This window comes from Aegilops tauschii, chromosome 4 (genome assembly GCF_002575655.3).
Source record: "Aegilops tauschii subsp. strangulata cultivar AL8/78 chromosome 4, Aet v6.0, whole genome shotgun sequence".
In the NCBI taxonomy this organism is placed as follows: domain Eukaryota; kingdom Viridiplantae; phylum Streptophyta; class Magnoliopsida; order Poales; family Poaceae; genus Aegilops; species Aegilops tauschii.
The window spans coordinates 396,877,000-396,901,991 of NC_053038.3; positions in this window are offsets into that span (position 1 = coordinate 396,877,000).

The window sequence follows — 24,992 nt, forward strand, 5'->3', positions numbered from 1 at the left end:
GATAACCCTTAGCGACAAGTCGAGCCTTATAGATAGTCACATTACCATCCGCGTCTGTCTTCTTCTTAAAGATCCATTTATTTTCTATGGCTCGCCGATCATCGGGCAAGTCAGTCAAAGTCCATACTTCGTTTTCATACATGGATCCTATCTCGGATTTCATGGCTTCTAGCCATTTGTCGGAATCCGGTCCCGCCATCGCTTCTTCATAGTTCGAAGGTTCACCATTGTCTAACAACATGATTTCCAGGACAGGGTTGCCGTACCACTCTGGTGCGGAACGTGTCCTTGTGGACCTACGAAGTTCAGCTGTAACTTGATCTGAAGCTTCATGATCATCATCATTAACTTCCTCCCCAGTCGGTGTAGGCACCACAGGAACATCTTCCCGCGCTGCGCTACGTTCCGGTTCGGAAGGGGTGACTATCACCTCATCAAGTTCCACTTTCCTCCCACTTAATTCTTTCGAGAGAAATTCTTTCTCCAGAAAGGACCCGTTCTTGGCAACAAAGATCTTGCCTTCGGATCTGAGGTAGAAGGTATACCCAATGGTTTCCTTAGGGTATCCTATGAAGACGCATTTTTCCGACTTGGGTTCGAGCTTTTCAGGTTGAAGTTTCTTGACACAAGCATCGCATCCCCAAACTTTTAGAAACGACAGCTTAGGTTTCTTCCCAAACTAGAATTCATACGGTGTCGTCTCAATGGATTTCGACGGAGCCCTATTTAAAGTGAATGCGGCAGTCTCTAAAGCATAGCCCCAAAATGAAAGCGGCAGATCGGTAAGAGACATCATAGATCGCACCATAACCAATAGAGTGCGATTACGACGTTCGGACACACCATTTCGCTGAGGTGTTCCAGGCGGCGTGAGTTGTGAAACGATTCCACATTTCTTTAAGTGCGTACCAAATTCGTGACTTACATATTCTCCACCACGATCTGATCGTAAGAACTTTATTTTCCTGTCACGTTGATTCTCAACCTCACTCTGAAATTCCTTGAACTTTTCAAAGGTTTTAGACTTGTGTTTCATTAGGTAGACATACCCATATCTACTTAAGTCATCAGTGAGAGTGAGAAAATAACGATATCCTCCGCGAGCCTCAACACTCACTGGACCGCACACATCGGTATGTATGATTTCCAATAAGTTGGTTGCTCGCTCCATTGTTCCGGAGAACGGAGTCTTGGTCATCTTACCCATGAGGCATGGTTCGTCAAATGATTCATAATCAAGAGACTCCAAAAGTCCATCTGCATGGAGCTTCTTCATGCGCTTGACACCAATGTGACCAAGGCGGCAGTGCCACAAGTATGTGGGACTATCGTTATCAACTTTACATCTTTTGGTATTCACACTATGAATATGTGTAACATCACGTTCGAGATTCATCAAGAATAAACCATTGACCAGCGGGGCATGACCATAAAACATATCTCTCATATAAATAGAACAACCATTATTCTCGGATTTAAATGAGTAGCCATCTCGAATTAAACGAGATCCAGATACAATGTTCATGCTCAAAGCTGGCACTAAATAACAATTATTGAGGTTTAAAACTAATCCCGTAGGTAAATGCAGAGGTAGCATGCCGACGGCGATCACATCAACCTTGGAACCATTCCCGACGCGCATCGTCACCTCGTCCTTTGCCAGTCTCCGCTTATTCCGCAGTTCCTGTTTTGAGTTACAAATATGAGCAACCGCACCGGTATCAAATACCCAGGAGCTACTACGAGTACTGGTAAGGTACACATCAATTACATGTATATCACATATACCTTTGGTGTTGCCGGTCTTCTTGTCCGCTAAGTATTTGGGGCAGTTCCGCTTCCAGTGACCACTTCCCTTGCAATAAAAGCACTCAGTCTCAGGCTTGGGTCCATTCCTTGGCTTCTTCCCGGCAACTGGCTTACCGGGCGCGGCAACTCCCTTGCCGTCCTTCTTGAAGTTCTTCTTACCCTTGCCTTTCTTGAACTTAGTGGTTTTATTCACCACCAACACTTGATGTTCCTTTCTGATCTCCACCTCCGCTGATTTCAGCATTGAATATACCTCAGGAATGGTCTTTTCCATCCCCTGCATATTGAAGTTCATCACAAAGCTCTTGTAGCTCGGTGGAAGCGACTGAAGGATTCTGTCAATGACCGCGTCATCCGGGAGATTAACTCCCAGCTGAGACAAGCGGTTGTGTAACCTAGACATTCTGAGTATGTGCTCACTAACAGAACTATTTTCCTCCATTTTACAGCTGAAGAACTTGTCGGAGACTTCATATCTCTCGACCCGGGCATGAGCTTGGAAAACCATTTCAGCTCTTCGAACATCTCATATGCTCCATGCTTCTCAAAACGCTTTTGGAGACCCGGTTCTAAGCTGTAAAGCATGCCGCACTGAACGAGGGAGTAATCATCAGCACGTGATTGCCAAGCGTTCATAACATCTTGGTTCTCTGGGATTGGTGCTTCACCTAGCGGTTCTTCTAGGACATAATCTTTCTTGGCAGCTATGAGGATGATCCTCAGGTTCCGGACCCAGTCCGTATAGTTGCTGGCATCATCTTTCAGCTTGGTTTTCTCTAGGAACGCGTTGAAGTTGAGGACAACGTGGGCCATTTGATCTACAAGACATATTGTAAAGATTTTAGACTAAGTTGATGATAATTAAGTTCATCTAATCAGATTACTCAATGAACTCCCACTCAGATAGACATCCCTCTAGTCATCTAAGTGAAACATGATCCGAGTTAACTAGGCCGTGTCCGATCATCACGTGAGACGGACTAGTCAAGATCGGTGAACATCTCCATGTTGATCGTATCTTCTATACGACTCATGCTCGACCTTTCGGTCCTCCGTGTTCCGAGGCCATGTCTGTACATGCTAGGCTCGTCAAGTCAACCTAAGTGTATTGCGTGTGTTCCGAGGCCATGTCTGTACATGCTAGGCTCGTCAACACCCGTTGTATGCGAACGTTAGAATCTATCACACCCGATCATCATGTGGTGCTCCGAAACAACGAACCTTCGCAACGGTGCACAGTTAGGGGGAACACTTTCTTGAAATTATTATAAGGGATCATCTTACTTACTACCGTCGTTCTAAGCAAATAAGATGCAAAACATGATAAACATCACATGCAATCAAATAGTGACATGATATGGCCAATATCATTCTGCTCCTTTGATCTCCATCTTCGGGGCGTCATGATCATCTTCGTCACCGGCATGACACCATGGTATCCATCATCATGATCTCCATCATTGTGTCTTCATGAAGTTGTCACGCCAACGATTACTTCTACTTCTATGGCTAACGCATTTAGCAATAAAGTAAAGTAATTTACATGGCGTTATTCAATGACACGCAGGTCATAAAAAAATAAAGACAACTCCTATGGCTCCTGCCGGTTGTCATACTCATCGACATGCAAGTCGTGATTCCTATTACAAGAATATGATCAATCTCATACATCACATATATCATTCATCACATCTTCTGGCCATATCACATCACAAGGCACATGCTGCAAAAACAAGTTAGACGTCCTCTAATTGTTGTTGCAAGTTTTTACGTGGCTTGTATAGGTTTCTAGCAAGAACATTTCTTACCTACGTAAAACCACAACGTGATATTCCAATTTCTATTTACCCTTCATAAGGACCCTTTTCATCGAATCCGTTCCGACTAAAGTGGGAGAGACAGACACCCGCTAGCCACCTTATGCAACTAGTGCATGTCAGTCGGTGGAACCTGTCTCACGTAAGCGTACGTGTAAGGTCGGTCCGGGCCGCTTCATCCCACAATACCGCCGAAACAAGATAAGACTAGTAGTGGCAAGAAAAATTGACAACATCTACGCCCACAACTGCTTTGTGTTCTACTCGTGCATAGTAACTACGCATAGGCCTGGCTCAAGATGCCACTGTTGGGGATCGTAGCAGAATTGTAAAATTTCCTACGCATCACCAAGATCCATCTATGGAGTATACTAGCAACGAGGGGAAAGGAGTGCATCTACATACCCTTGTAGATCGCGAGCGGAAGCGTTCTAATGAACGGGGTTGATGGAGTCGTACTCGCCGTGATCCAAATCACCGATGACCGAGTGCCGAACGGACGGCACCTCCGCGTTCAACACACGTACGGAGCAGCGACGTCTCCTCCTTCTTGATCCAGCAAGGGGGAAGGAGAGGTTGATGGAGATCCAGCGGCACGACGGCGTGGTGGTGGAAGTTGCGGGGATCTCGGCAGGGCTTCGCCAAGCTTCTGCGAGAGGGAGATGTGTTGCAGGGGGAGAGGGAGGCGCGAGGAGCTATGGTGCTGCTGCCCTCCCTCCCCTCCACTATATATAGGCCCCCTGGGGGGGCGCCGGCCCTGGATCCCATCTACAAGGGGGGCGGCGGCCAGGGGGGAAACTTGCCCCCCAAGGCAAGTGGGGCGCCCCCCACCCCCAGGGTTTCCAACCCTAGGCGCAGGGGGAGGCCCATGGGGGGTGCCCCAGCCCACTAGGGGCTGGTTCCCTTCCCACTTCAGCCCATGGGGCCCTCGGGGATAGGTGGCCCCAGCCGGTGGACCCCCGGGACCCTTCCGGTGGTCCCGGTACAATACCGATAACCCCCGAAACTTTCCCGGTGGCCGAAACTGAACTTACTATATATAATTCTTCACCTCCGGACCATTCCGGAACTCCTCGTGACGTCCGGGATCTCATCCGGGATTCCGAACAACTTTCGGGTTTCCGCATACTAATATCTCTACAACCCTAGCGTCACCGAACCTTAAGTGTGTAGACCCTACGGGTTCGGGAGACATGCAGACATGACCGAGACGCCTCTCCGGTCAATAACCAATAGCGGGATCTGGATACCCATGTTGGCTCCCACATGTTCCACGATGATCTCATCGGATGAACCACGATGTCGAGGATTCAATCAATCCCGTATACAATTCCCTTTGTCAATCGGTACGTTACTTGCCCGAGATTCGATTGCCGGTATCCCAATACCTTGTTCAATCTCGTTACCGGCAAGTCACTTTACTCGTACCGTAATGCATGATCCCGTGGCTAACTCCTTAGTCACATTGAGCTCATTATGATGATGCATTACCGAGTGGGCCCAGAGATACCTCTCCGTCATACGGAGTGACAAATCCCAGTCTCGATCCGTGCCAACTCAACAGACACTTTCGGAGATACACGTAGTGTACCTTTATAGTCACCCAGTTACGTTGTGACGTTTGGCACACCCAAAGCACTCCTACGGTATCCGGGAGTTGCACGATCTCATGGTCTAAGGAAATGATACTTGACATTGGAAAAGCTCTAGAAAACGCACTACACGATCTTTTGTGCTATGCTTAGGATTGGGTCTTGTCCATCACATCATTCTCCTAATGATGTGATCCCGTTATCAATGACATCCAATGTCCATAGTCAGGAAACCATGACTATCTGTTGATCAACGAGCTAGTCAACTAGAGGCTTACTAGGGACACGTTGTGGTCTATGTATTCACACATGTATTACGATTTCCGGATAACACAATTATAGCATGAACAATAGACAATTATCATGAACATAGAAATATAATAATAACCATTTATTATTGCCTCTAGGGCATATTTCCAACAGTTTGGGAGTATGTAGGTATATATAGGAGGAAGGAGTACGTCGATGGAGCAACATGGGGCCCACGAGGGTGGAGGGCGCACCCAGGGGGGTAGGCGCGCCCCCTACCTCGTGGCTTCCTGGTAGCTTTCTTGACGTAGGGTCGAAGTCCCCTGGATCATGTTCGTTCCGAAAATCACGTTCCCGAAGGTTTCTTCCGTTTGGACTCCGTTTGATATTCTTTTTCTGCGAAACTCTGAAATAGGCAAAAAACAACAATTCTGGGCTGGGCCTCCGGTTAATAAGTTAGTCTCAAAAATAATATAAAAGTGTATAATAAAGCCCAATAATGTCCAAAACAGAAGATAATATAGCATGGAGCAATAAAAAATTATAGATACGTTGGAGACGTATCAAGCATCCCCAAGCTTAATTCCTGCTCGTCCTCGAGTAGGTAAATGATAAAAACAGAATTTTTGATGTGGAATGCTACCTGGCATAATTTCAATGTAATTCTTCTTAATTATGGTATGAATATTCAGATCCGAAAGATTCAAGATAAAAGTTCAATATTGACATAAAAATAATAATACTTCAAGCATACTAACTAAGCAATTATGTCCTCTCAAAATAACATGGCCAAAGAAAGTTCATCCCTACAAAATCATATAGTTTAGTCATGCTCCATTTTCGTCACACAAGAATGCTCTCATCATGCACAACCCCGATGACAAGCCAAGCAATTGTTTCATACTTCAGTAATCTCAAACTTTTTCAACCTTCACGCAATACATGAGCGTGAGCCGTGGATATAGCACTATGGGTGGAATAGAATATGATGATGGGGGTTATGTGGAGAAGACAAAATGGGAAAAAGTCTCACATCAACGAGGCTAATCAATGAGCTATGGAGATGCCCATCGATTGATGTTAATGCAAGGAGTAGGGATTGCCATGCAACGGATGCACTAGAGCTATAAATATATGAAAGCTCAACAAAAGAAACTAAGTGGGTGTGCATCCAACTTGCTTGCTCACGAAGACCTAGGACACTTGAGGAGGCCCATTGTTGGAATATACAAGCCAAGTTCTATAATGAAAAATTCCCACTAGTATATGAAAATGACAAAACAAGAGACTCTCTATCATGAAGATCATGGTGCTACTTTGAAGCACAAGTGTGGTAAAAGGATAGTAACATTGTCCCTTCTCTCTTTTTCTCTCATTTTTTTGGGCCTTCTCTTTTTTATGGCCTTTCTCTCTCTTTTTTTATTCCTCACTTGGGACAATGCTCTAAAAAATGATGATCATCACACTTCTATTTATTTACAACTCAATGATTACAACTCGATACTAGAACAGAGTATGACTCTATATGAATGATTCCGGCGGTGTACCGGGATATGCAATGAACCAAGAGTGACATGTATTAAAGAATTATGAACGGTGGCTTTGCCACAAATACTATGTCAACTACATGATCATGCAAAGCAATATGACAATGATGAACGTGTCATGATAAACGGAACGGTGGAAAGTTGCATGGCAATATATCTCGGAATGGCTATGGAAATGCCGTAATAGGTAGGTATGGTGGCTATTTTGAGGAAGATATAAGGAGGTTTATGTGTGAAAGAGCGTATCATATCACGGGGTTTGGATGCACCGGCGAAGTTTGCACCAACTCTCAATGTGAGAAAGGGCAATGCACGGTACCGAAGAGTCTAGCAATGATGGAAAGGTGAGAGTGCGTATAATCCATGGACTCAACATTAGTCATAAAAAACTCACATACTTATTGCAAAAATCTACAATTCATCAAAAACCAAGCACTATGCGCATGCTCCTAGGGGGATAGATTGGTACGAAAAGACCATCGCTAGTCCCCGACCGCCACTCATAAGGAGGACAATCAAAGAACACCTCATGTTTCAAATTTGTTACATAACGTTTACCATACGTGCATGCTACGGGACTTGCAAATTTCAACACAAGTATTTCTCAAATTCACAACTACTCAACTAGCACAATTTTGATATCACTACCTCCATGTCTCAAAACAATTATCAAGCATCAAACTTCTCTTAGTATTCAACACACTCATAAGAAAGTTTTTACTAATCTTGAATACCTAGCATATTAGGATTATTTAAGCAAATTACCATGCTATTTAAGACTCTCAAAATAATCTAAGTGAAGCATGAGAGATCAATAGTTTCTATAAAACAAATCCACCACCGTGCTCTAAAAGATATAAGTGAAGTACTAGAGCAAAGACTAGATAGCTCAAAAGATATAAGTGAAGCACATAGAGTATTCTAATAATTTCCGAATCATGTGTGTCTCTCTCAAAAGGTGTGTACAGGAAAGATGATTCTGGTAAACTAACAAATAAAGACTCAAATAATACAAGACGCTCCAAGCAAAACACATATCATGTGGTGAATAAAAATATAGCTCCAAGTAAAGTTACCGATGAAGTAGACGACAGAGGGGATGCCTTCCGGGGCATCCCCAAGCTTTGGATTTTAGCTGTCCTTAGATTATCTTGGGGGTGCCATGGGAATCCCCAAGCTTAGGCTCTTGCCACTACTTGTTCCATAATCCATCAAATCTTTCACCCAAAACTTGAAAACTTCACAACACAAAACTCAGCAGAAAATCTCGTGAGCTCCGTTAGCGAAAGAAAACAAAAGACCACTTCAAGGTACTGTAATGAACTCATTCTTTATTTATATTGGTGTTAAACCTACTGTATTACAACTTCTCTATGGTTTATAAACTATTTTACTAGCCATAGATTCATCAAAATAAGCAAACAACACACGAAAAACAGAATCTGTCAAAAACAGAACAGTCTGTAGTAATCTGTAACTAACGCAAACTTCTGGAATTCCAAAAAATCATCCAAAATAGGACGATCTCGACAATTTGTTTATTGATCAGCAGAAATTGGAATCAATATTTTATCACATTCTGGTGATTTTTAACAATTATTTTCGTGAACAGAAAGTTTCTGGAATTTTCGGCAAGATCAAATAACTATCATCCAAGAAGATCCTATAGGTTAAACTGGGCACAAACACTAATTAAAACATAAAAATAAATCTAACCAGAGGCTAGATCAAAGATTTATTCCCAAACAGAAGCAAAAATAAAAAAAACTAAAAAATAAAATTGGGTTGCCTCCCAACAAGCGCTATCGTTTAACGCCCCTAGCTAGGCATAAAAGCAAGGATAGATCTAGGTATTGCCATCTTTGGTAGGCAACTCTTTAATAAGACATCTACCACCCTTAGGAGTTTCTTTCTTTTTATTAATTATCAAACTTCTAGGCACAAAATCGAAAAATTCATTTGTAGCAAATGGTTCCTTAATGATAGGAAAAAGATTGGGATGAATACTTATAGATTTGAGATCCGCAGTTTCCTTACTAGAGGATTCACCCTTGTTTTTAGGAACATACATAAGCTTGGAAATTTTAGTTGGAGGACTTGGAGTATTCTTTATGGAAGAAAAAGCGGTTCCCAAGTTGGTAATGATACCCTCAAGTTTATCGATTCTATTGGAATCTTGATTTATTCTTTCATTAACTATGGGTTCCTTCTCCTTAATATTTTTCAAAGTGACTCCTACTTTTGATCCATATTGGGTAATTTGGTTGTGGATCTTTATATCCAGATTTTCAATTAACTCTACGGTAGCAACTTTATTTTCAATAATTTCAAGTCTTTGCATTACATGCTCCAAAGTTAAAATAGTTCCATTACCAAAAGAGGTGGTGAGCCAAACATATCTATCATAGCATTATAAGAGTCAAAAGTATGGCTACCCAAGAAATTCCCTCCGGTAATGGTGTCAAGAATATATCTATACCAAGGATTAGCGCCTACATAAAAATTGCGGAGAAGAACGGAGGTAGATTGCTTCTTGGTAGATCTATTTTGAGCATTGCAAATTCTATACCAAGCATCTTTTAGATTTTCTCCCTCCCTTTGTTTAAAATTGAGAACTTCATTCTCGGGAGACAACGGAGAAGATAAAGGACTAGCCATGACGACAAGGCAAGCAAGAAAACGTCGAACGGAAAGAGAGGGCGAATAAAACGGCAAGGGTGAAGTGGGGGAGAGGAAAACGAGAGGCAAATGGCAATGTAATGCGGGAGATAAGGGTTTGTGATGGGTACTTGGTATGTTGACTTTTGCGTAGACCTCCTCGACAACGGCGCCAGAAATCCTTCTTGCTACCTCTTGAGCACTGCGTTGGTTTTTCCTTGAAGAGGAAAGGGTGATGCAGCAAAGTAGCGTAAGTATTTCCCTCGGTTTTTTAGAACCAAGGTATCAATCCAGTAGGAGGCCACGCACGAGTCCCTCGCACCTACACAAACAAATAAATCCTCGCAACCAACGCGATAAGGGGTTGTCAATCCCTACACGGTCACTTACGAGAGTGAGATCTGATAGATATGATAGGATAATATTTTTGGTATTTTTCTGATAAAGATGCAAAGTAAAGAAAACAAAATAAAAACGGTACTGGAAATAGCTAAGTGTTGAAAGATTAATATGATGGAAAATAGACCCGGGGGCCATAGGTTTCACTAGTGGCTTCTCTCAAGAGCATAAGTATTTTACGGTGGGTGAACAAATTACTGTTGAGCAATTGACAGAATTGAGCATAGTTATGAGAATATCTAGGTATGATCATGTATATAGGCATCACGTCCGAGACAAGTAGACCGACTCCCGCCTGCATCTACTACTATTACTCCACACATCGACCGCTATCCAGCATGCATCTAGAGTATTAAGTTCATAAGAACGGAGTAACGCTTTAAGTAAGATGACATGATGTAGAGGGATAAACTCATGCAATATGATATAAACCCCATCTTGTTATCCTCGATGGCAACAATACAATACGTGCCTTGCTGCCCCTACTGTCACTGGGAAAGGACACCGCAAGATTGAACCCAAAGCTAAGCACTTCTCCCATTGCAAGAAATATCAATCTAGTAGGACAAACCAAACTGATAATTCGAAAAGACTTGCAAAGATAACCAATCATACATAAAAGAATTCAGAAGATTCAAATATTGTTCATAGGTAAACTTGATCATAAACCCACAATTCATCGGTCTCAACAAACACACCGCAAAAGAAGATTACATCGAATAGATCTCCACGAGAGAGGGGGAGAACATTGTGTTGAGATCCAAAACGAGAGAAGAAGCCATCTAGCTAATAACTATGGACCCGAAGGTCTGAGGTAAACTACTCACACTTCATCGGAGAGGCTGTGGTGTTGATGTAGAAGCCCTCCGTGATCGATGCCCCCTCCGGCGGAGCTCCGGAACAGGCCCCAAGATGGGATCTCACGGGTACAGAAGGTTGCGGCGGTGGAATTAGGTTTTTGGCTCCGTATCTAGTAGTTTGGGGGTACGTAGGTATATATAGGAGGAAGGAGTACGCCCGTGGAGCAACGTGGGGCCCATGAGGGTGGAGGGCGCGCCCAGGGGGGGTAGGCGCGCCCCCTACCTCGTGGCTTCCTGGTAGCTTTCTTGACATAGGGTCTAAGTCCCTTGGATCATGTTCGTTCCGAAAATCACGTTCCCGAAGGTTTCATTCCGTTTGGACTCCGTTTGATATTCTTTTTCTGCGAAACTCTGAAATAGGCAAAAAACAGCAATTCTGGGCTGGGCCTCCGGTTAATAGGTTAGTCCCAAAAATAATATAAAAGTGTATAATAAAGCCCAATAATGTCCAAAACAGAAGATAATATAGCATGGAGCAATAAAAAATTATAGATACGTTGGAGACGTATCAGCGGCCTAGGGCAGGAGCCCAAGGAGGATTCGGCCTCCTTGGGGGCGCCTCCTGGATGCCACCCCTCTCCCCCTCACACACACACACACAGATATATATATATATATATATATATATATATATATATATATATATATATATATATATATATATATGTGGGAGGGGGCGCCACACATAAGTCAAAACAATCTCTTAGCCGTGTGCGGCGCCCCTCTCCACAGTTTCGTCCATCGGTCATATTTTTGAAGTGCTTAGGCGAAGCCCTGCGGAGATAGCATACCACCACCGTCACCATGCCGTCATGCTGTCAGAACTCATCTACTACTTCGCCCATCTTGCTGGATCAAGAAGGCGAGGACGTCACCGAGCTGAACGTGTGCTGCACGCGAAGGTGTCATACGTTCAGTACTTGATCGGTTGGATCACGAAGAAGTTCGACTACATCAACCGCATTAATAAACGCTCCGCTTACGATCTACGAGGGTACGTAGACATACCGACCCCTCTTGTTGCTATGCGTCTCCATGGATAGATCTTACATGTGCGTATATATTTTTTGTTTTCCATGCAACGTTCCCCAATAGTGGCATCAGAGCTAGATCTATGCGTAGATGATATGCACGAGTAGAACACAAAGAGTTGTGGGAGGTGATAGTCACATTGCTTACCACCAACGTCTTATTTTGATTCGGCGGTATTGTGGGACCAACCTTACATGTCCACACACATGAGACCGGTTCCACCGACTGACATGCAACTTGTTTTGCATAAAGGTGGCCGGCGGGTGTCTGTTTCTCCTACTTTAGTTGAATCGAATTTGACTACAACCGGTCCTTGAAGAAGGTTAAAACATCAAACTTGATAATCACCGTTGTGATTTTGTGTAGTTAAGAATGGTTCTTGCTATAAGCTTGTAGCAGCCACGTAAAACTTGCAATAACAAAGTAGAGGACGTCTAACTTGTTTTTGCACGGCACGTTGTGATGTGATATGGTCAAAACGTGTTGTGATATACGTTGTTGTATGAGATGATCATGTTTTGTAATATCGACAACCGGCAGGAGCCTTAGGGTTGTCTCTTAATTATTGTATGAAATGCAAACGCCATGTAATTGCTTTACTTTATCGCTATGAGTTATCAATAGTTGTAGAAGCAATAGTTGGCGAGACGACCCCGACACAACGATGGAGATCAAGGTGTCGAGCCGATGACGATGGAGATCATGACGATGCTTTGCAGATGGAGATCAAAAGCACAAGATGAGGATGGCCATATAATTTCACATATTTTGATTGCATGTGATGTTTATCCTTTATGCATCTTATTTTGCTTAGAACGGCGGTAGCATTATAAGATTATCCCTTCACTAAATTTCAATATAAAAGTGTTCTCCCCGAGTATGCACCATTGCCAAAGTTCGTAGTTTTGAAGCACCTCGTGATGATCGGGTGTGATAGACTCTACGGTCACATACAATAGGTGTAAGATAGTTTTGCACATGCAGAATACTTGGGTTAAACTTGACGAGCCTAGCATGTATGTTGTAGATCAATAGCTCGCGACATAGCTCCCCTATTTTTGATATGTTCCTAGAGAAAACTAAGTTGAAAGATGATGGTAGCAATAATGCGGACTGGGTTCATGATCTGAGTATTATCCTCATTGCTGCACAGAAGAATTATGTCCTTAATGCACCGCTAGGTGACAGACCTGTTCCAGGAGCTGATGCAGACGCTATGAATGTTGGTAAGCTCGATATGATGACTACTTGATAGTTTAGTACACCATGCTTTACGGCTTAGAATCGGGGCTCCAAAGATGTTTTGAATGCAATGGAACATATGAGATGTTCCAAGAGCTGAAATTGGTATTTCAGGCTCATGCCCGTGTTGAGACGTATGAGACCTCTGACAAGTACTTTGCCTACAAGATGGAGGAGAATAGCTCAGCAAGTGAGCATGTGCTCAGAATGTCTAGGTAGTACAATCGCTTGAATCAAGTGGGAGTTAATCTTTCAGATAAGATAGTGATTGGCAGAGTTCTCTAGTCACTATCACTAAGCTGCTAGAGCTTCGCGATGAACAATAAAATGCAAGGAATGACTAAAACTATTTCCGAGCTCTTCGCGATGCTGAAATCGGCGGAGGTAGAAATCAAGAAAGAACATCAAGTGTTGATGGTTAACAGGACCACCAGTTTTAAGAAAAGGGAAAGAGGGTTAAAAAGGGAACTTCAGGAAGAACAACAAGCAAGTTGCCGCTCCCGTGAAGAAGTCCAAAACTGGACCCAAGCCTAAAACTGAGTACTTATACTGCAAAGGAAATGGTCACTAGAAGCGGAACTACCTCAAATACTTAGCAGATAAGAAGGATGGTAAAGAGAACAAAGGTATATTTGATATACATGGTATTGATGTGTACCTTACTGGTGTTCATAGTAGCCCCTGGGTATTTGATGCCGGTTCAGTTGCTAAGAGTAGAAACTCGAACCAGGAGTTGCAAAATAAACGAAGACTAGTTAAGGGTGAGGTGACGATATGTGTTGGAAGTGTTTCCAAGATTGATATGATCACCATCGCACACTCCCTCTACGTTCGGGATTAGTGTTGAGCCTAAATAAATGTTATTTGGTGTATGCGTTGAGCATGAACATGATTAGATCGTGTTTATTGCAAATACGATTATTCATTTAAGTTAGAGAATAATTGTTGTTCTATTTACATGAATAAAACCTTCTATGGTCATACACCCAATGTAAATGGTTTATTGAATCTCAATCGTAGTGATACACATATTCATAATATTGATGCCAAAAGATGCAAAGTTGATAATGATAGTACAACGTACTTGTGGCATTGCCATTTAGGTCATATTGGTGTAAAGCGCATGAAGAAACTCCATGTGGATGGACTTTTGGAATCACTTGATTATGAATCATTTGATACTAGCAAACCATGCCTCATGGGCAAGATGACTAAAACTCCGTCATCCAGAACAATGGAGCGAGCTAATGACTTGTTGGAAATAATACATACCGATGTATGCGGTCCGATGAGTGTTGAAGCACGTGGCGTGTATCGTTATTTCCTAACCTTCACAGATAATTTGAGTAGGTATGGGTATATCTACTCGATGAAACACAAGTATGAAACATTTGAAAAGTTCATGGAATTTCAGAGTGAAGTGGAGAATCATCGCAACAAGAAAATAAAGTTTCTACAATCTGATCGCGGAGGCAAATATTTGAGTTACGAGTTTGGCATTCATTGAAACCAATGTGGAATTGTTTCACAACTCACGCCACCTGGACCACCACAGCGTAATGGTGTGTTTGAACATCGTAACTGTACTTTATTAGATATGGTGCATTCTATGATGTCTCTTACCGATTTACCACTATCGTTTTCGGGTTATGCATTAGAGACAGCCGCATTGACGTTAAATAGGGCACCGTCTAAATCCTTTGAGACGACACCGTATGAACTATGGTTTGGCAAGAAACCTAAGCTGACGTTTCTTAAAGTTTGGGGATGCAGCACTTATGTCAGAAGGCTTTAGCCTGATAAGCTCGAACCCAAATCAGAGAAGTGTGTCTTCATAGGATACCCTAAAGAAACTATTGGGTACACCTTCTACCACAGATCCGAAGGCAAGATCTTTGTTGCCAAGAATGCATCCTTTCTAGAGAAGGAGTTTCTCTCGAAAGAAGTGAGTGGGAGGAAAGTAGAACTTGATGAGGTAATTGTACCTTCTCTCGAATTGGAAAGTAGCACATAAGAGAAAACCGTTCCCATGATCCGTACACCAACTAGAGAGGAAGCTAATGATCATGATCATGAAACTTCGGATCAAGTTACTTCTAGACCTCGTAGGTCGAATAGAGCACATTCCGCACCAGAGTGGTACAGTAATCCTATCCTGGAAGTCATGTTGTTAGACCATGGCAAACCTACAAACTATGAAGAAGCTATGATGAGCCCAGATTCTGATAAATGGCTTGAGGCCATGAAATCTGAGAGAGGATCCATGTATGAGATAAAGTATGGACTTTGGTGGACTTGCCCGATGATCTTCAATCCATTGAGAATAAATGGATCTTCAAGAAGAAGACATACGCTGATGGTAATGTCACTATCTACAAAGCTCGACTTGTCGCAAAAGGTTTTTGACAAGTTCAAGGGGTTGACTACGATGAGACTTTCTCACCCGTAGCGATGCTTAAGTCTGTCCGAATCATGTTAGTGATTGCCGCAGTTTATAATTATGAAATCTGGCAAATGGAAGTCAAAACTGCATTCCTTAATGGATTTCTTAAACAAGAATTGAATATGATGCAACCAGAAGGTTTTGTCGACCCTAAAGGTGCTAACAAAGTGTGCAAGCTCCAGCGGTCCATCTATGGACTAGTGCAAACATCTCGGAGTTGGAATATACGCTCTGATGAGGTGATCAAGGCATATGGTTTTATACAGACTTACGGTGAAACCTGCATTTACAAGAAAGTGAGTGGGAGCTCTGTAGCATTTTTTATATTGTATGTGGATGACATATTGTTGATTGGAAATGATATAGAATTTCTGGATGTCATAAAAGGATACTTGAATAAAATAATTCAATGGAAGTCCTCGGTGAAGCTACTTATATATATTGGGCATCAAGATCTATAGGGATAGATTGAGACGCTTAATAGGAATTTCACAAAGCACATACCTTGACAAAGTTTTGAAGAAGTTCAAAATGGATCATCAAAGAAAGGATTCTTGCTAGTATTGCAAGGTGTGAAGTTGAGTAAGACTCAAAGCCCGACCAAGGCAGAAGAAAGAGAGAGAATTAAAGTCATTCCCTATGCCTCGGCCATAGGTTCTACAAAGTATGCCTTGCTGTGTACCAGAACTATTGTGTGCCTTGCCATGAGTTTGGCAAGGGGGTACAATAGTGATCCAGGAGTGGATCACTGGACAGCGGTCTAAATTATCCTTAGTTACCTAAGGGAACTAAGGAAATGTTTCTCGGTTATGGAAGTGATAAAAAGTTCGTCGTAAAGGGTTACGTCGATGCAAGCTTTGACACTTATCCGGATGACTATGAGTCTCAATCTGGATACGTATTGAACGTGGGAGCAATTAGCTAGAGTACGTAGCTCCATGCAGAGCTTTGTAGACATAGAAATTTGCAAAGTACACACGGATCTGAATGTTGCAGACCCATTGACTAAAACCTCTCTCACAAGCAAAACATGATCACACCTTTTGGGTGTTAATCACATGGCGATGTGAACTAGATTATTGACTCTAGTAAACTCTTTGGGTGCTAATCACATGATGATATGAACTAGATTATTGACTCTAGTGCAAGTGGGAGGCTGATGGAAATATGCCCTAGAGGCAATAATAAAATGGTTATTATTATATTTCCTTAATCATGATAAAGGTTTATTATTCATGCTAGAATTGTATTGACCGGAAACTTAAATACATGTGTGGATACATAAACAAATACCGTGTCCCTAGTAATCCTCTACTAGACTAGCTCGTTGATCAAGAGGTGGTTAAGGTTTTCTAACCATAGACATGTGTTGTCACTTGATAACAGAATCACATCATTAGGAGAATGATGTGATGGACAAGACCCATCTGTTAGCTTAGCATATGATCGTTCAGTTTACTGTTATTGCTTTCTGATACATCTCCGTCGTATCTTTAATTTTTGATTGTTTCATGCCGATATTATACAACTTTCACATATTTTGGCAACTTTTTATATGATTTATTGGACTAACCTATTGATTCAGTGCCCAGTGCCAGTTCCTGTTTGTTGCATGTTTTTTGTTTCGCAGAATATCCATATCAAACGAAGTCCAAATGCGATAAATTTTTTACAGGATTTTTTTGGAATATATGTGATTTTTGGGACTTGGAATAACCGCAAACGGGGGCCCACAGTGACCCCAACCCACCAGAGGGCGCGCTGGGAACCCCCTGGCGCGCCCAGGTGTCTTATGTACTCCTTGAAATTCAGCTGGGGCCCTTCTTCTGGTGCAAGAAATATAATTATGGAAAAATCGTGTAGTAATTTCAGCGCAATCGGAGTTACGGATCTCCGAGTATTTAAGAAACGGTGAAGGGCCAAATCTCTGGAACGAGAAACAGAAGAGAACATAGAGGGAGATCCAATCTCGAAGGGGCTCCTGCCCCTTCGTCTCCATGGAGGCCATGGACCAGAGGGGGAACTCTCCTCCCATCTAGGAGGGAGGCCAAGGAAGAAGAAGGAGGGGGGCTCTCTCCCAGTGGCGCCGGAGTGCCGCCGGGGCTAGGATTGTGACGACGATCTACATCAACAATCTTGCTACCATCAACACCAACTCTCTCCCCCTCTATGCAGCGGTGTAACACCTCTTCCCGTTGCTGTAATCTCTACTTAAACATGGTGCCCAACTCCATATATTATTTCCCAATGATATTTGGCTATCCTATGATGTTTGAGTAGATCTGTTTTGTCCTGTGGGTTAATCGTGATCTTGGTTGGTATAATTGTATATTTTACTTATGGTGCTGTCCTATGGTGCCCTCTGCCTCGCGCAAACGTGAGGGGTGCCCCCTGTAGGGTGTTACAATACATTCATGATTTTCTTATGGTGGGTTGCGAGAGTGACAGAAGCTTAAACCTTAGTAGGTTTGTTGTTGCTGTCGGCGTTCTGGGAACGGGAGTCCCCAGACTTGCCTGCCCGCGGACCATGGCGTGGCTCTCCCAGCGCCCCGTACGACCCATCTTCACCAGCAAGCATTCAAGACCCTCGCGAGGCGGACGACACAAGACCTCCTCGGGAGCGGCCTCATCAGGCTGGCTCGCAAGGGGCGGAGAGATCAAGGCAAGGCGAACCTCGCGAGGTTCCTACAACGTCAGCCATGATGACCAAGGCCAGGCGGGCGCCAGCGTGCACAGTGTCCTCGCTTCCTCTTTGGTGCTAAGGAGGCAAGCGCAGGCGATGAGTACCGAGGCATCAGGCAAAGGTTTCCATATCGGTGCAACGAGACCAAGACCAGTAGGATGGAGGACGGAGGTCACCGTGGAGCCCAAGACGGCGTCATGACCAGAGCCTTTGGCAGGCGAAGACCACCTTTAGTCAGGATAGCTTGTACTAGCTGTCCCCTTTCAAATTGGCCGTTGTTGGCTCCCTTCCCGCTCAATATTTGGGGAGAGGACCAGGGCCTCTATAAATAGGACTAGCCACCACAGTAGGAGGCAACTGAGCTAGAACCGATTGAGATCATCCTCACACCACCAAGCACAAGAACACCTCACCTCAGGAGGCTGTTCTTCCCCTTGTACTGTTCATCCACAGCCCGAGAGGCAATCCACCACCACCACACTTGAGTAGGGTATTACACCACAACGGTGGCCCAAACCAGTATAAACCTCGTGTCTCTTGTGTTGTGAGTTTGTCTAGCTAGCCTTCGAGATCGCGGTGAGGGTGAGGGCGTGGTTTGGTAGGAGGAAATCTTCGTGCGCATCCCAGTGTTCGAACCTCAAGGGTTTTGCCGGAACCCGAAATCCGACCTTTGGCGCGCCAGGTAGGGGTGCGCCAGAGCTTTCCTTCCACCAGTTGATCTGCCGACACTCCGCGACTCGAGGACCAACGCCGACCGCTGGGCAGCTTGGCCGGCCCGGGCGGCGCCGCCTGCCCAAGAAGACGTCAACCCCGCGCCCCAGGCAGCCCGCGCACCGCCAAATGCTGCGGGGCGCGGGCGGCGCAGTCACACACTGCCTGCCCTCACTCCACGACAAGTGAGGGCAGTCGCAAGGGCCTCAAGCCACGCCGCGGCCACGACGCCGCACACCCGACGGGAACAAGCGAACATGCGGGTCGCGCTCACGGTGGCACGGGAGTTGCTGCACTGCCGGTTGATGGAGACCGGCTGGGATGCGTTGCTGGAGCGCGTCGCCGAGCTCCTGGACATCACGGCCTCGGGAGCACCGCCCTTCTGCTCCCTGCTTACACCTCAGGCCGCGGCCGGATCGCATGGTGGGCCTCGCCGCGCCCGCGTGCCCCCGGGTGCACCCGTGGGCTTCATCAACACCGGCGCGACTAACGGCACTGAACGCCCAATCACACCCGCACCACCTCCAATGGGCGCGGGCACGAGCGTTTCCACCTATGGCCCCGGCGGGATGCCGCCCTACCACCCTCAGGGCGGCACGCTGGGCCGGGCAACATGGAGCGTGGGGCACTACGGCGAGGTCTTCGAGGTGACTGCCTCGGAGGCCTACGTGCCCGGCATGGTGGACCAGGAGTACACACTGGAAGACGACCCTGGCTCGTTCCTCGGGCCAGGCTGGGAGGAGGAGGCGCCAGAACCTGAGACCTTCCAGGAGCCTCCCGGGAGCCCCGCCAACCGCGCCCGCGACAACAACTACAGAGTACCACTAATTTCTTAGGAGCAAGCTTACGCTAACCATGGGTCGCAGGAGGGTTAGGTCAAAGAAGCGGATGGCGGCCCCAGCTCGGCAGCTTCCCTTCCGCCAAGAGGAGCGCACTGGGGGCTGCAGGAGAGGGGTCGGGAGCAAGGCCCCTCCCCGCGGCGCACGGAGCAGGGAGTCCCCCGGAGGTAGGCCCTCTGCCGGGAAGGCGCAGGAGAGCCTTCCCCCCGGCAGAGGACCCGTGGTCGCCGAGGGTGCCGCTGGCATCTCCTTTTCCCCTTGGTGACGTCTGGTTTCCGGTCGCCCCCAACGGTGGTCGAGGGCGGCGCAAGGCGGGGCCCTCATCTGGCAATATGAAGTAAGGCTCACGCCTGTGAAGGTCTTCGCTCGTGACACTCTCACGTAATAATGAGTGGGGCTGTACACGCCCCGGAGTCTCAGGAGCGCCGTCCTCGGGCCTCTGGGGCTCCCTCCCACGTCCTAGTGGCAGCACTTAGCTCCGCGCTGGTGAGAAGACAGCAGACTAGACTAGGCGCCGGACGCGGCCATTTGCTTTTTAACCTCTTTGCTGTAGCCCTGCTTTCTGGCCTTGGATTTAAGTTTGAAGTTGAATTTTCATTGGAATGCGCGGGGGGTATCTTTTCTTGTTCGCGCGGTTTCTTGCAACCTGGTTCCTCACCTTAATTTGAAAGTCGTGCTTGTTGCCTCCCTTCGCGAGCTCCTCGCGAGCGGGGGCTGGACGAGGCACACACGCGCCACGCGCATGTCCTGCAACGGCTGGTACTTGCTCCTCGCGAGGCCCACTCGGGCGGATCGGCAAAAGCTCATGGCCTCACAAGCCAGTGTGGAACCCGCCCCGACAAAGGTAAACCACAACGGTAAGCTCGCGGCAGGACTCACGGGTTCGCAAAAGTGCATCCCTAGCTCAGCCCAAAGAATAGAAGCAACAATCTGTTTACAAGAGGGTCTTCCCCCCTCCCAAAATGCTCTCACAACTTCCAGGGCTGCGCCCGAGATTTTGTGTGCATGGTAAGCAGCAGGGAAGCACAGGTTCAATCGGACATGTCACTCACTGCGTCCCCCGGGTCGCCTTCAGATGCGTCGCTGTTGCCATCGCTGGCATCATCATCACCTTCGCCGGCGCCGCCCACACCATCGTCGACCACGTCGCCTTCATCCGCCGCGACCACCACCGCGTTGTCATCAGAAGCAAAGGCCCTGACCAGCGCGTCCACGTTGTCCTCCACCCATCGCGGTAGGTCGCCCCGGATGGCCACGGGAACGGGAGCAATGGCGGCGTCACAATCGAAGTCTGGGTAGGTGTTTTGGAGATGGCTGAAGACGCGGGAGAATGTGCGCCCGAGCAGGCCGCGGCTCCTCTCTTCAACAAGCTGGCGAGCCCTCTCGGAGCAATTCTCTAGGCGTGTCACCATGTCAGTGATGAAGCGGAGGTGGCTGGCATAGTCATTCGCGTGGGGATGAGGAGCGTTTTCGTTGCATATGAAGCCCAGCGCCGTGTTGGCCCTGTTCCTGAGGTCTTGGAGCTTGGGGGCGTGCACGCGCTCCAGCGTCCGCCGTTGAAGCACTTCCTCCCTGTTCTGCTGCGCGACGGACTCGGCATTGGCGACACGCTGCTGAAGAGAAAGCAGCTCGGCGCGGGCGGAGGCCAGCTCGGCCTGCGTCGAGGTCAGGCCGGCCGCGGCGGCCTTCTCGCGTTGCTCCACCTCAGCCAACTCTGTTCTGAGGGCAGTAGTCTGGCCCACGGCTTCGGCCTCCACAAGCTCCAGCTTCAGGTCGTACCTGCCGACAAGATCCGCGCGCGCCTTGGCCACCCTGCGGTCGACCTCCTTCTAGATCCTCGCCTCGTGCGCATTAGCGGCATCCTCCGCTTGGACGATCTGGCGCTCCCTCGTCTCCAACCTCTCAAGCTCAAGGCTGCGCTCCATGGCTTCTAGTGCCATCGCCTCCTCGCGCTTCAGGATCTCTTCCTCCTCGACAGGTGTCCCCCTCATCGACGCAAGGGTGGCTTGGCGCGCCTCCACCTGCTGCTCCAAGGGGGCGCTCTAGGCTTGGAGCTCCCATGCGCGTTTCTCTGCGATCTCACGGGGCGGTCAGCCTCCCGGGCTTCTTCCAAGGCTCGAGAGCAGGCCTCACGCGAGGTCACGAGGGATGCCTCGGCCTTCGCATTGTCAAGCTCGCACTGGTGGCGCCTGAGGTTGATGGCCACCTTCAGTTTATGACGCTCCTCCACCAGCCGAAGGCCCTCGGCCTTGAGGCGCGCATCTACATCCACAAGCTCTCCGCCGAGCCGGCTCATCACGGCCATTGCCTCCTGAAAAAGCTCATGACGGACGACACTCCGTTCATGTGCTAATTTAAGAATGCTGCCGACCTCGTCCTCCGCCGCAGGGGTTGCCGATGGGGTCTGAAGCGGCTCACCCCCTCTCAGCAGGAGGCTGCCCAGTCGCCGGCCAGGCCTCGCGAGGGACCCAGATGGGCGGAAACCTGCTGCTCGAAGGAGAGCCCAGGATCGAAGCCATCCAGCTGCCGTCCACCATCAGAGGAGGAGCCCTTGGCACGCTGGTCGCACCCCAAGCAAGGCCACGAAGGAGAGACGGCAAGGGCGCGGGCTCGAGGTGCCTTGCAGGCAGGCTTGCTTCTCTAGCTGACCCCTCGCCAGGGGCGGCGTGCAGGCTTGGGGCGCTCAAGGCTAGCGGGGGAGACAAGGCGAGAGGAGGCTGCTTCTCGGGAGACTCTACGGCCTTGGCAGAAGGGACCCTGAAGAGCCACCGTCAGGAAGGGAAGCAACACTCGAGGAACTACAAAGATAAGGTACTTACTCGTCTATGGCGAAGTACTTCCTATGTTTCAATGGCCGGACGGTGCCACTGCTGCAGCTTGGAGACTCCTTCCTCTTGTGGAGCACCGCGAAGTCCACGCGAAACCGGCCCAAGCGTTGGACGTGGCGACCAGTGCGGGGAGCGACTCGATAGGCACCGAAGGAGGCGAGGTGCCAGGCTGGGAAGAGCTATCGGGCTCCGCCTCGCGGTGACCTGCCGAGGCCTCAGGAGCTTTGACCTCAGGAGCAGCGGACTGCGTCGCCCCTTCAACTGTTGCCCCAGCGCGAGAATCAGGGGTTCCCGAAGATGACGCCTCAGGAACCTCAGGCGGCATCGACACCTCGACGCCAGCACCTCCGGCCTCCAGCGGTGCTCGCCCCCCTGCATCCACCCCGGGGTGAGTTTGGCGCTGGTGGCAGGGAGGGGGACCACGGAGACAGGGTTCTCGCGAGGCCCTTCAAGGCCAGCAGGACGCAACCCCCACTTGTCGAAAGGGGTCATTTGCTCCAAAAATTCCACCTTGTTCAAGCAGCGGTGCAAGAGGCAACTCTTCTCCGGCATGTCATCTGGCAACGGGACGCCCGTTGGGACCTTGAGCACCATTCGCCGCGCCTTAAGGGGGAGCCCGGACTCCTGAAGTCTCATGCGGTCCTTGCTGCTGAGCAAGGCCCACATCGGCCGAGAATGGCGCTGAAGCGGTGCTACTCGGCGCCGGATGAAGTCCTTCACGACCATTGGCGCAGTCATGCCAAGATCCTTCAGCCTCTTAAGCCGGAGCCAGACAAAGACAAGGCATGAGTCAACGAGCTTCTCGTAGTGCCAACCGGAGTTGGGAATGGCGGGTGCCGACGGAGAAGAGGGCAGGGGGCTGGACACTCCGACATCGACGAACACCCATCGTGTCTAAAACCCGCTCATGGACGGCGGAAGCTCGAAGTCAATCCCCGAGCCGGCCGTCGCCGCCACGGCGTGGAAGCTCAGGTATCCCGAGCTCTGCTGGGGATCAATGAGGTGCAATGAGAAGAAGTTGCGGAAGGGCCACGGAAGGAGCAATGCCCACCATGGCCTCGCAAACAAAGGCGAAGACGGCGAGAAGGGTCACAGATTGGGGGTCAAGGTGCAGCATGTGGATCTGATAATGGGAAAGCGCGGAGTTGAAGATGGCGGAGAAGGGAGGAACTAGGCCAGCCCATAGGGCGTCGATGAAGAATGGGACCTCGGTGGCTGTCCTGTCGACACAAGCTCGAGACGCCGGCCAGGCCACCGTCTCTCCCCACTCGTTGAAGCCGGTGGCGAGCGCGGGGTGCACTTTGTCCATGGCCTCCCGGTTGAGCACCAGCGACCGGCCGACAGCAGGTTCAATGGCCAGAGGTGGTTCGGCGGAGGACAGGGGCTTCTTCCCTTTCTCCGTTCGATCCGGCGCCATGGCGGTGGGAAGGACTGAGCTCATATTAGATTGGGAGAAGAGGCCAAGCTTCGAGGAAGCGGAAGAATTGGGGGAGTGCGCCGCAACAACGGGAAGGAAACCGTGTAGACCACGGTGGCCGCCTAGCCAGGTGGATATCAGGGCTGCGCGCGCAAGTGAAGATGCCCACGTCCAATCAATCGCCACGTGTTGACCAAGGCCGCAGGCTATTGGGGCCCGCGGCGCTCCGCACTTGCCCTTTGGCTTCGCCTCGAAGCCAAGCCCGAGCGTGCCTTGGGCCCAGGGGCTACTGTCGGCGTTCTGGGAACGGGGGTCCCCAGACTTGCCTGCCTACGGCCCACGACGTGGCTCTCCCAGCGGCCCCGTACGGCCCATCTTCACCAGCAAGCATTCAAGACCCTCGCGAGGGGCCAAGCCTCGCGAGGCGGATGACACAAGACCTCCTTGGGAGCGGCCTCACCAGGCTGGCTCGCGAGGGGCGGAGAGATCAAGGCAAGGCGAACCTCGCGAGGTTCCGACAACGTCAGCCATGACGACCAAGGCCAGGCGGGCGCCAGCGTGCACAGTGTCCTCGCTTCCTCTTTGGTGCTAAGGAGGCAAGCGTAGGCAATGAGTACCGAGGCATCAGGCAAAGGTTTCCATATCGGTGCAACGAGACCAAGACCAGCAGGACAGCAGGACGGAGGTCACCGTGGAGCCCAAGACGGTGTCACGACCAGAGCCTTTGGCAGGCGAAGACCACCTTTAGTCAGGATAGCTTGTACTAGCTGTCCCCTTTCAAATTGGCCGTTGTTGGCTCCCTTCCCGCTCAATATTTGGGGAGAGGACCAGTGCCTCTATAAATAGGACTAGCCACCACAGTAGGA